The sequence below is a fragment of the Rhinoraja longicauda genome, chromosome 22, assembly GCF_053455715.1.
Source record: "Rhinoraja longicauda isolate Sanriku21f chromosome 22, sRhiLon1.1, whole genome shotgun sequence".
NCBI lineage: Eukaryota > Metazoa > Chordata > Chondrichthyes > Rajiformes > Arhynchobatidae > Rhinoraja > Rhinoraja longicauda.
In genome coordinates, this window is record NC_135974.1 from 608,932 (window position 1) to 622,107 (window position 13,176).

Here is a 13,176-nt window from a genome sequence, read left to right on the forward strand (position 1 = left end):
CTGTCCCTCTCACTCCCCCGCCCGCACCAACGCTATCTGGCACTGTGGGGAGAGTCATGAACACACGGACAAACTGGATGTGCAGGAATATATCTCTTGGGGGAACAATCTCTGGTGTTCTCTTCCCCCCGAGGGTGGTGAAAACACATATTTAAGGTGGAGATAGAGAAATATTTGAAAGATCGAGGAGTTGAGGGTGACGGGGAACCAGCACAGAAGAGGAGATTAGTTTAAAGGGACCGCATGGAACAGGCCCTTTGGCCATCAAGTCCAAGCCAACCATCGATCACCTGCTCACACTAGTTCTATGTTATTCCACTTTCTCATCCACTCCCTACACACTGGGAACAATTTACAGAGGGCCAATGAACCTACAAACCCACACATCTTTGGGATATGGGAGGAAACCCATGCGATCACAAGGAGAACGTGCAAACTCCACACAGAGAGGACTCGAGGTGGGGATTGAATCCGGGTCTCCAGCGCTGTGGCAGCGGCTCTATTCGCTGCGCCACCGTGCCACATTAGCTGCGCTATTATGAGTTGAGGCCAATGTGGATCGGCCATGATCATTGGATAGCAGGGCTGGGTTGAGGGGCCAAAGGGCCTCCTGCTATTGTTCTGTGTTTCAACTTTTTCCTCTTTCTATCCAAGGAATACGGCTTCTCCGCTCCTGGCCAGTCCACTCAACACAGAGCGGGGAATGAACCAGGAACAACTAGTCTGCGTGGGTCCACATAACACACCCAGCAACCTGCTGAGATACTGGGTCACAGGACAGGGTGGAGTTCTGACTGTGCTCCACACAGCCGCCTTCATTTGTTATCATCGCCCCTGCACTGTGGCCGATGTGTCAATCATTTTAAGAATGCTCGATTGGTCAGTCATGGACTCTAAAAAGTGCTTTAAAATTAGATCATTAAAAATGATCCCCTTGTGAAACTTGTACAAAACATTGAGGTAGACAATCTGGATGCTACAGGCTTGGGCAGGCGAGGATTTTATTCCTTGGAGTGCAGGAGGCTGAGGGGTGGTCTTATGGAGGTGTACAAAATCATGAGGAGAATAGACAGGATGAATGCACCGTCTTTTACTCAGGGTAGAGGAATCAAGAACCAGAGGACACAGGTTTAAGGTGAGAGGGGAAAGATTTAATAGGAACCTGAGGGGCAACTTTTTCACACAGAGGGTGATGGGTGTATGGAATGAGCTGCCAGAGGCAGGTACTATAACAACATTTAAAAGATATTTGGCTAGGTACATGGATAGGAAATGTTTAGAGGGATCTAGGCCTAACACGGCCAAGTGGGACTGGTGGAGATGGGGCTTCTTAGTCGGCATCGATGGGTTGTGCCGAAGGGCCTGTTGCCCTGCACTATGACTACAGCAACAACCTAATTTGTGATAGGATGTATTGTTGGAAGGAACTGCAGATGCTGTTTTAATCAAACATAGACACAAAATGCTGGATTAACTCAGCGGGACAGGCAGCATCTCTGAAGAGATGGAATGGGTGACGTTTCGGGTTGAGACCCTTCTTCAGACTGTCAGGGGAGAGGGAGATACAGAAATAAGGAAGGATAAGGTGTGAAAACAAGACAAAGGGGATGGAGATCAAGGAAAATGTAGAATAGATCATTGATAGCTCGAAGGTAATGAGGCAAACATAAAATGTAAACGAGGACAGTCAGACTGGTCAGAGCACTGGGAAGGGGAAGGGATGGAGAGAGAGGGAAAGCAAGGGTTACTTGAAGTTAGAGAAGTCAATGTTCATACCGCTGGGGTGTAAGCTGCCCAAGCGAAATATGAGGTGCTGTTCCTCCAATATGTGCGTGGCATCACTCTGACAATGCCCAGGACAGAAAGGTCAGTGTGGGAATGAGAGGGGGAGTTAAAGTGTTGAGCAACCTGTAGATCAGGTAGGTTTAGGTGGACTGAGCAGAGGTGTTCAGCGAAACGATCGCCGAGCCTGCGCTTAGTCTCACCATTATATACGAGTCCACACCTGGAACAGTGGATACAGTTGATGAGTTTGGTGGAAGTGCAAGTGGACTTCTGCCTCACCTGAAAAGACTCTCTGAGTCCTTGGACAGAGTCTGGGGGGAGGTTCAGGGACAGGTGTTGCATTTCCTGCGGTTGCTGGGGAAAGTACCTGGGGGGGGTGGGGAGAGGGTGGTATGGGTGGGAAGGACAAGTTAACCAGGAAGTTGCGGAGGGAACGGTCTCTGCAGAAAGCAGAAGTGGGTGGAGATGGGAAGATGTGGCTAGTAGTGGGATCCCGTTGGAGGTGGCGAAAATGCCAGAGGATTATGTGCTGTATGTGACGGCTGATGGGGTGAAAGGTGAGGACAAATGGGACTCTGTTCCTGTTGTGACTGGGGGGAGGGGGAACATGAGTGGAGCTGCGGGATATCGAGGAGACCCTAGCGATGGCTTCATCTAAGAGGGGAACCCCCGTTCCCTAAAGAATGAGGACATCTCAGATGTCCTGGTATGGAACACTTGGGCGCAGATGCGGCGATGGAGTCTTTACAGGAAGCAGGGTGGGAAGAAGTGTAATCTAGATAGCTGGGAGTCAGTGGATTTATAATAAATGTCAGTCGATAGTCTATCTCCTGTGATGGAGACTGAGATCAAGAAATGGGAGGGGGGTGTCGGAGACGGTCCAAGTAAATTTGAGTGCAGGATGGAAGTTAGTAAAGTTAATGAAGTCCGTGATGGGTGCAGGATGTAGCACCGATGCAACCGTCAATGTAGCGGAGCTAGAGTTTGGAGATAATGCCAGCATATGCCTGGAACAGGGATTGTTCGACATACTGTACAAAGATGCAGGCATAGCTGGGGCCCGTGCGAGTGCCCATGGCTACACCTTGGACTTGGGGGAAGTGGGAGGAGTCGAAGGAGAAGTTGTTAAGGGCGAGGACCAGCTCCGCTAGGCGAAGAATGTTGGTGGAGGGAAATTGGCTGGTCTGCGGTCGAGGAACAGAGGGCTTTGAGACCTTCCTGGTAGGGGATGGAGGACATAAGGTCATGACGAATAGTACAATTAGGCCATTCGGCCCATCAAGTCTACTCCACCATTCAATCATGGCTGATCTATCTCTCCCTCCTAACCCTATTCTCCTGCCATCTCCCTGTAACCTCTGACACCCGTACTAATCACGAATCTTATTGAAACATGTAAGATTATTAAGGGATTGGACACGCTAGAGGCAGGAAACATGTTCCCGATGTTGGGGGAGTCCCGAACCAGGGGCCACAGTTTAAGAATAAGGGGTAGGCCATTTAAAACAGAGATGAGGAAAAACTTTTTCACTCAGAGTTGTGAAACTGTGGAACTCTCTGCTTCAGAAGACAGTGGAGGCCAATTCCCTGAATGCTTTCAAGGGAGAGATAGAGCTCTTAATGATAGCGGAGTCAAGGGATATGGGGAGAAGGCAGGAACGGGGCACTGATTGTGGATGATCAACCATGATCATGGTGAATGGCAGTGCTGGCTCGAAGGGCCGAATGGCCTACTACTGCACCTATTGTCTATTGAATCTATCTATCTCTGCTTTAGAAATATCCACTGACTTGGCCTCCACTGCCTTCTGTGGCAATAAATCCCACAGATTCACCACCATCTGACAAAATAAATTTCTCCTCATCTCCTTCCTAGAACATCCTTTAATTCTGAGGCTATGACCTCTAGTCCTAGACTCTCCCTCCAGTGGAAACCCACATCCACTCTATCCCAGCCTTTCACTATTCTGTATGTTTCAATGAGGTCCCCCCCCTCATTCTTTTAAGTTCCAGCGAGTACAGGCCCAGTGTCGACAAATGCTCATCATAGGTTAACCTGCTCATTCCTGGGATCATTCTTGTAAACCTCCTCTGGACCCTCTCCTGAGCCAGCACATCCTTCCTCAGATATGGGGCCCAAAATTGCTCACAATATTCCAAATGCGGTCTTGTAGAGCCTCAACATTACATCCCTGTTTTTGTATTAAAGCCCTCTTGAAACAAATGCTAGATGCTAGGTGTAGAGTGACTGAACATCCATGGTAAAGATGAGGGAGGGGTGGCCTGGAAAACGGAAGTCATCGAAGGGACGAAGGGCATGTGACGTGTCTTGGACATAGGTATTGGACCAGGATGGAGTCGAGGTACGTTGAAATTAATTCAGTGGGACAGGAGCAGGCAGAAACAATGGGCAGATGTGTTTATGGATTTTGGGGAGAAAATAAAACCGGGCCATGCGAGGCTGGAGAACTATAAAGTTGGAGGCTGTGGAGGGCAGACAACCGGAAGCGATGAAATCTAAAATGGTGTTTGAGATTAAGGCCTGGTGCTCATCTGTGGGGTCATGGTCCAAGGATAAGTAGGAGGAGGTGCCTGAGAGTTGTCGCCTGGCCTCAGCCGCCAGACTACCACGGTACCTCCCTTGTTGGCAGGTTTGATTAGAAACATAAAAGACACATAAAAATACGTGCTGGAGTAGGCCATTCAGCCCGTCGAGCCATTCAATATGATCACGGCCGATTATCTAAAATCAGTATCCCGTTCCTGCTTTTTCCCCATATCCCTTGATTCCTTTAACCCTGAGAGCGAAATCTAACTCTCTTGAAAACATCCAGTGAATTGGCCTCCACTGCCTTATGTGGCAGAGAATTCCACAGATTCACAACTCTCTGGGTGAAAAAGTTTTTCCTCACCTCAGTCCTAAATGGCCTACCCCTTATTCTTAAACTGTGACCCCTGGTTCTGGACTCCCCCAACATCGGAAACATTCTTCCTGCATCTACCCTGTCAATAGACAATAGGTGCAGGAGTAGGCCATTCGGCCCTTCGAGCCAGCACCGCCATTCAATGTGATCATGGCTGATCATTCTCAATCAGTACCCCGTTCCTGCCTTCTCCCCATACCCCCTGACTCCGCTATCCTTAAGAGCTCTATCTAGCTCTCTCTTGAATGTATTCAGAGAATTGGCCTCCACTGCCCTCTGAGGCAGAGAATTCCACAGATTCACAACTCTCTGACTAAAAAAGTTTTTCCTCATCTCTGTTCTAAATGGCCTACCCCTTATTCTTAAACTGTGGCCCCTGGTTCTGGACTCCCCCAACATTGGAAACATGTTTCCTTCCTCTAACGTGTCCAACCCCTTAATAATCTTATACGTTTCGATAAGATTCCCTCTCATCCTTCTAAATTCCAGTGTACACAAGCCTAGTCGCTCCAGTCTTTCAACATATGACAGTCCCGCCATTCCGGGAATTAACCTAGTAAACCTACGCTGCACGCCCTCAATAGCAAGAATATCCTTCCTCAAATTTGGAGACCAAAACTGCACACAGTACTCCAGGTGCGGTCTCACTAGGGCCCTGTACAACTGCAGAAGGACCTCTTTGCTCCTATACCCAACTCCTCTTGTTATGAAGGCCAACATTCCATTGACTTTCTTCACTGCCTGCTGTACCTGCATGCTTCCTTTCAGTGACTGATGCACTAAGACACCCAGATCACGTTGTACGTCCCCTTTTCCTAACTTGACACAATTCAAATAATAATCTGCCTTCCTATTCTTACCACCAAAGTGGATAACCTCACACTTATCCACATTAAACTGCATCTGCCATGCATCCGCCCACTCACACAACCTGTCCAAGTCACCCTGCAACCTCATAGCATCTTCCTCACAGTTCACACTGCCACCTAGCTTTGTATCATCGGCAAATTTGCTAATGGGACTTTTAATCCCATCATCCAAGTCATTGATGTATATTGTAAATAGCTGCGGTCCCAACACCGAGCCTTGCGGTACCCCACTAGTCACTGCCTGCCATTCTGAAAGGGACCCATTTATCCCCACTCTTTGCTTTCTGTCTGTCAACCAACTTTCTATCCATGTCAGTACCCTACCTCCAATACCATGTGCTCTAATTTTGCCCACCAATCTCCTATGTGGGACCTTGTCGAAGGCTTTCTGAAAGTCGAGGTACACCACATCCACCGGCTCTCCCCTGTCAATTTTCCTAGTTACATCCTCAAAAAATTCCAGTAGATTAGTCAAGCACGATTTCCCCTTCGTAAATCCATGCTGACTCGGAACGATCCTGTTACTGCGATCCAAATGCTCCGCAATTTCGTCTTTTATAATTGACTCCAGCATCTTCCCCACCACTGATGTCAGACTAACTGGTCTATAATTTCCCGTTTTCTCTCTCCCTCCTTTCTTGAAAAGTGGGATAACATTAGCTACCCTCCAATCCACAGGAACTGACCCGGAATCTATAGAACATTGGAAAATAATTACTAATGCGTCCACAATTTCTAGAGCCACCTCCTTAAGCACCCTGGGATGCAGACCATCAGGCCCTGGGGATTTATCAGCCTTGAGTCCCATCAGTCTACCCAAAACTTTTTCCTGCCTAATGTGGATTTCCTCCAGTTCCTCTGTCACCCTAGGATCACTGGCCACTAGAACATCTGGGAGATTGTTTGTATCCTCAGTGAAGACAGATCCAAAATACCGGTTCAACTCTTCTGCCATTTCCTTGTTCCCCATAATAAATTCCCCTGCTTCTGTCTTCAAGGGACCCACATTTGCCTTGACTATTTTTTTCCTCTTCACGTACCTAAAAAAGCTTTTACTATCCTCCTTTATATTATTGGCTAGTTTACCCTCGTACCTCATCTTTTCTCCCCGTATTGCCTTTTTAGTTATCTTCTGTTGCTCTTTAAAAGAGTCTCAATCCTCTGGCTTCCCACTCTTCTTTGCTATGTTATACTTCTTCTCTTTTATTTTTATGCTGTCCTTGACTTCCCTTGTCAGCCACGGGTGCCTCTTACTCCCCTTAGTATCTTTCCTCCTCTTTGGGATAAATTGATCCTGCAACTTCTGCATTATTCCCAGGAATACCTGCCATTGCTGTTCCAGTCTTCCCTGCTAGGGTCTCCTTCCAGTCAATTTTGGCCAACTCCTGCCTCATGCTTCTGTAATCCCCTTTGCTATACTGTAATACTGACACCTCCGATTTTCCCTTCTCCCTCTCCATTTGTAGAGTAAAACTTATCATATTGTGGTCACTGCCTCCTAATGGCTCATTTACCTCAAGTCCCCTTATCAGGTCAGGTTCATTACATTAAATCCAGAATTGCCTTCTCCCTGGTAGGCTCCAGTACAAACTGTTCTAAGAATCCATCTCGGAGGCACTCCACAAACTCTCTTTCCTGGGGTCCATTACCAACCTGATTTTCCCAGTCTACCTGCATGTTGAAATCTCCCATGACCACCGTAGCATTACATTTGTGACATGCCAATTTTAGCTCCTGATTCAACGTGCACCCTATGTCGAGGCTACTGTTTGGGGGCCTGTAGATGACTCCCATTAGGGTCTTTTTACCCTTACAATTCCTCATCTCTATCCATACTGATTCTACATCTCCTGATTCTATGTCACTCCTTGCAAGGGAGTGAATATCATTCCTTACCAACAGAGCTACCCCGCCCCCTCTCCCCACCTGCCTGTTTTTTCTGTACGTTGTGTACCCCTGAATATTCAGCTCCCAGCCCTGGTCCTCTTGTAGCCATGTCTCAGTGATTCCCACAACATCATACTTGCCAATGTCTAACTGAGCCTCAAGCTCATCCACTTTATTTCTTATACTTCGCGCATTTAAATACAACACTTTAACTTCGGTATTTACCTCCCCTCTCACACCGGTCACAATTGGCCCTGACCTTACTCTCATATCCCTTCTAGAACTTCCCTTCCCATTCATACGAGAGTCCTTTACAGTTTCTCCTGTATTCGCTTCCCCTTTAACTCCATCTCCATATTCCCAATTTGTCAACCCCTCCCCCCCACTACTTAGTTTAAAGCCACGCTTGTAGCACTAGCAAACCTGCCTGCCAGAATGTTGGTCCCCCTGCTGTTAAGGTGTAACCCGTCCCTTTTGTATAGGTCACCCCTACCCCAGAAGAGATCCCAGTGGTCCAGAAATCTAAATCCCTGCTCCCTGCACCAGCCCCTCAGCCATACATTCATATCCCCGATCTCTCTGTTCCTGCCCTCACCAGCATGAGGTACAGGCAGCAGTCCAGAGATAACCACCCTCGACGTCCTACTTCTCAGTCTTCTTCCTAACTCCCTAAACTCACGCTGCAGTATCTCCTTCCTCCCGACGTCGTTTGTGCCCACATGCACAACTACCTTCCCTCGCTAGGATGTTCTGAAGCCGCTCCGTGATGTCTTGAACCCTGGCACCAGGGAGGCAACAAACCATCCTCGACTCCCGCCTGTCGCCACAGAATCTACTGTCCGTACCTCGGACAATGGAGTCACCGACTATTATGGCTCTTCCTGACTTCGGTCTCCCCAGTCGAGTTTCCTTGCCTGGGATAGAACCGCCAACGCGACTGCCGCTCGGACTGGAAGCATCTTCTGCCCCAACAGTTCCCAATAGGGTGTACCTGTTTGTCCAATCCTTTAAGAATTTTATATGTTTCGATAAGATCCCCTCTTATCCTTTTAAATTCCAGTGAATACAAGCCCAGTCGACCCATTCTTTCATCATATGTCAGTCCCGCCATCCCGGGAATTAACCTGGTGAACCTACCCTGCACTCCCTCAATAGCAAGAATGTCCTTCCTCAAAATAGGACACAATTGCACACAATACTCCAGGTGCGGTCTCACCAGGGCCCTGTACAACTGCAGTATGACCTCCTTGCTCCTAAACTCAAATCCTCTCGCAAAGAAGGCCAACATGCCATTAGCTTTCTTCACAGCCTGCTGTACCTGCTTGCTTACTTTCAGTGACTGATATACAAGCACACCCAGGTCTCGTTGCACCTCCCCTTTTCCTATTCTGACACCATTCAGATAATAATCTGCCTTCCTGTTCTTGCCCCCAAAGTGGATAACCTCATATTTATCCACATTATACTGCATCTGCCATACTTCTGCCCACTCACCCAACCCATCCAAGTCACCATACAGCCTCATCGCATCCTCCTCGCAGCTCACACTGCCACCCAGCTTTGTGTCATCTGCAAACTTAGAGGTGTTACATTTAATTCCCTTGTCTAAATTGTTAATATATATTGTAAACAACTTTTTCAGTCAGAGAGTTGTGAATCTGTGAAATTCTCTGCCTCAGAAGGCAGTGGAGGCCAATTCTCTGAATGCATTCAAAAGAGAGCTAGATAGAGCTCTTAAGGATAGCGGAGTCAGGGGGTATGGGGAGAAGGCAGGAACGGGGTACTGAATGAGAATGATCAGCCATGATCACATTGAATGGTGGTGCTGGCTCGAGGGGCCGAATGGTCTACTCCTGCACCTATTGTCTATTGACTATTGTCTAAACAGTAATGCTGTAAACTGCAGATGCTGTAAGTCTGAAATCCAAATTGAAAATGCTGGAAATAGTCAGTATGTCAGGCAGCCATCTGTGGTGAAAGAAATAGGATTAACTTTAGTTCCTGTGCTTGCTGACCAAGTGTGGCCAGAGGATTCTGCTGAGTCCTGTCCTCAGTCACTGAATTATACAGTAATGAGTTTGAGGCAAGGTAGAAGAGTTTGCAGATACCGAGGTATAGTGAAAAGCTTTTATTACATGCTAACCAGTCAGCGGAAAGACTACACATGATTACAATTGAGCCATCCATAGTGAACAGATACATGATTAAGGTGAATAACATTTAGTGCAAGGTAAAGTCTGAATAAAGGTGCAGGAAGTAACTGCAAATGTTGGTTTAAACTGAAGATAGACACAAGATGCTGGAGTAACTCAGCAGGACAGGCAGCATCTATGGATTGAAGGAATGGGAGACCCTTCTTCAGACCAAATAAAGATAATCTGAAGATCTCCAATGAGATAGATGGGAGATCAGGACCGCTCTTTAGTTGGTGACAGGATGGTTTATTTGCCTGATAACAGCTGGGAAGAAACTGTCCCTGAATCTGGAGGTGTGCGTTTTCACACTTCTGTACCTCTTGCCTGATGGGAGAGGGGAGAAGAGGGAAAGACCAGGGTGAGACTGGTCCTTCTTAATCTGCTCCTGCCATCCCTTCTCTCAGCTTCACCTAGACCCTGGGGCTTTGGACTTCCCAACTTCACACATAATTCAATCATATCACTCTTTCCCAAACACTCCTTTACCATTATTAATTAACCCTTGCACTTCTGGATCTGAAATAGCTGCTCCATGTGTTCCTCCACACACTAACCCAGACATTCAGTACCATGCAGGGTGCCGATCCAAACGTCGACCGTCCCTCTGCCTCCACAGACGCTGCCTGACCTGCTGAGTACCTCCAGCACTTGGAGAATTTTGTCCCAGGTTCCAGTGCCTGTAATTTGTTATGTCTCCAGAAGTCCATGTCATCTTTATTCCAGGAATTCTCCTTCTACTTGGTCAGTAAATGGATTTGCCCACTCTACATGTAGATTAAAGTCACCATGATTCCTGTCCTACCCGTGTAACTCGCACTCTAATGTCCTCATTTAAGAGGACACGATGGCGCTGTAGTAGAGTTGCTGTCTTACAGTGCCAGAGACCCAGGTTTGATCCTGACTGCGGGTGTTGTCTGTACAGAGTTTGTATGTTCTCCCTGTGATCGCGCGGGTTTTCCTCCGGGTGCTCTGGCTTCCTCCCACACTCCAAAGACATACAGGTTTGAAGGTTAATTGGCTTCAGTAAAAATTGTAAATTGTCCCAAGTGTGTAGGATAATGCTAGTGTATGGGGATCGCTGGTCGGCATGGACATGATGGGCTGGAGGGCCTGTTTCCGTGCTGTATGACTAAACTATACTTATGTATGCCCTACCTCACTGTGCCCACTGGAGCTGACACACTCCCACCAACGTGTTCTGCCACTAGATCCTTCTTGGCTCCACCCAAACTGATTCTTATTCCACTCTGTGATCTGTTGATCCCTGATCCTTCCCAACTACTGTCCCAGTCTAGCCCTTCAATAACAACATCGCTTCATTTTCATCTGTCCTTCCTGACTGCCAGATCTGCTGAAGCATTTAGTGCTCAGCTTTGGTCAGCCTGTTTATAATAATAATAATAATAATACATTTTATTTATATAGCGCTTTTCATATACTCAAAGACGCTTTACAGAGATTTTGAGAACATAGGGAAATGAATAAATAGATAAATAAGTAAATAAATAAATGAACAGAGAAAGGAGACAGAAGGTGAGGTGACCTTCAGTGGTTGAAGGCAGTACTGAACAGGTGAGACTTCAGCGATGTTTTGAATGTGGTGAGTGTGGGGGAGTCTCTAACGGTTTGGGGTAGTGAGTTCCATAGGGTGGGAGCAGCGATGGAGAAAGCCCTGTCCCCCCAGGATCTGAGTTTAGTCCGGATGTGGGGGGATAGGAGATTGGCAGCGGCAGAGCGGAGGGTGCAGGTGGGAGTGTGCCTGTGGAGGAGGTCGGTCAGGTAGGATGGGGCCAGGTTATGGAGGGCTTTATGGGGTTAAACCGCCCCCGTGTTGGACATGTAGCGTGAATCTACATACAGTGTCTATACATATGTAAGCTACTTGGGTTTGTAGACTACCTGGCCTCTGTAAAATTTGCCTTTGTGTGCAGTGAATGAGAAAGTGGGCTAACATAGAAATAATGTGAACAGGTGATCATTGGTTGGTGTGGACTTGGTGGGCCGAAGGGCCTATTTCCGTGCTGTAATCTAAACACGGCCTTTGCCATACTTCTGTACGTGGACCTGCTCTGCGGCATACCTGTGTCTTTGCTGACCACATCTCTAACCTCCACTTCCAGCTTTGTAACTCTCATGCTGTGAGAGTGCCTTGAGGGGGGGGGAAGAACAATGAAGGAGTGGGGATCTGCCATGAGGGAGGTGGGGGGAGAACAATGGATAATAGGGGGGGGGGGGGAACAAAGGACAATGGGGACCCGGCGTGGGGGAACTGCTTTGGAGGGGGGGTGGAGGGGGAGAACAAAAGGAGGAGCCGGCGTACTTTGTAACGTTGTCAGTGCCTTAGGTGGCCACTATTTTTTATACATTGGGTAAGCAAAGAATTTCACTGTGCCTAGTCACATATGACAATAAAGTATAAAGTATTCCATTTTATTCCAACTCTGCTCTCAGGTTGCCATCTCCTGTCAACCAGCTTAAACTTTCCCCAGGGAGCACTAACATATATACTGTATACTCTCAGATATAAAATCTAGCTATCGATTTAACTTTACTTATTGTTTGAGGAACAGGATCAAAACGTCTGCAGATGAGGATTAGAAACAGCAGCAGGACAAGGCCATTGACCATTCGAACCTGCTCTGCTGTTGAACAAATCATTGCTGCTTTGACCCCTTTCCTGCTTATTCACCTGAACCCATCTACACAACTCTGTAAAGAATTCAAACGATTCCTAATTCAAAAGTAAAGAATTCAAACGATTCCTAATTCTTTGAGAACACCTTTCTATTCATCTCTCTCTCAAAATAGATAAGATCCCTCGGCCTAGACATGTTTGTGAGGGGAAATGGCCAGAAACCACAGTCTGCCTTCCCCACTTACAATCTTGATGTTCCTTAACGGCTCTCGTTTCTCAACTTTACTGTGTAAGCCCAACCTTCACCTGCAGAAAAACTCCGGCAGATTTTACAGTTTACCAGGCAGTTGCCTCGATGGAAGCAGATACCATGGCAACATATGAGGCATTTAGACAGACATATACATAGGCTGGGGATTGAGAGATAGAGCATGTGCAGCAGATGGGATTAGTTAGATTGGCACAGACACAGTGGGCCAATTCCAGTGCTGCCCTGGCTTCTATGCTCTATACCAAACAGGTATCTCAGCAATGAAGTGGGACAGAAAGTATGACTCTTGGCAACATCAGATGTCCTGTGGAAGTGTTCCAGACCCTTGAATGACCAGACTCTGTCCCACTTTCCCCAAACGGCAGATCAGCCTTGAACAGCGAGGTTTATCTAACCCACCCCTGCTCCTACTCCTTGTGCTTCCTTAACTCATTGTGTAGTCAGCTTGCCAGCAAACACCAGGAGACACAAGGAACTGCGGATGCTGGAATCTTGCGCAAAATACAAGGTGCTGGAGGAACTTAAAAGGGTCAGGCAGCATCTGTGGAGGGAATTGATTGGCTACGTTTCAAGTCGGGACCCTTCGGGGAACCCCAGAAACTTGATCAAA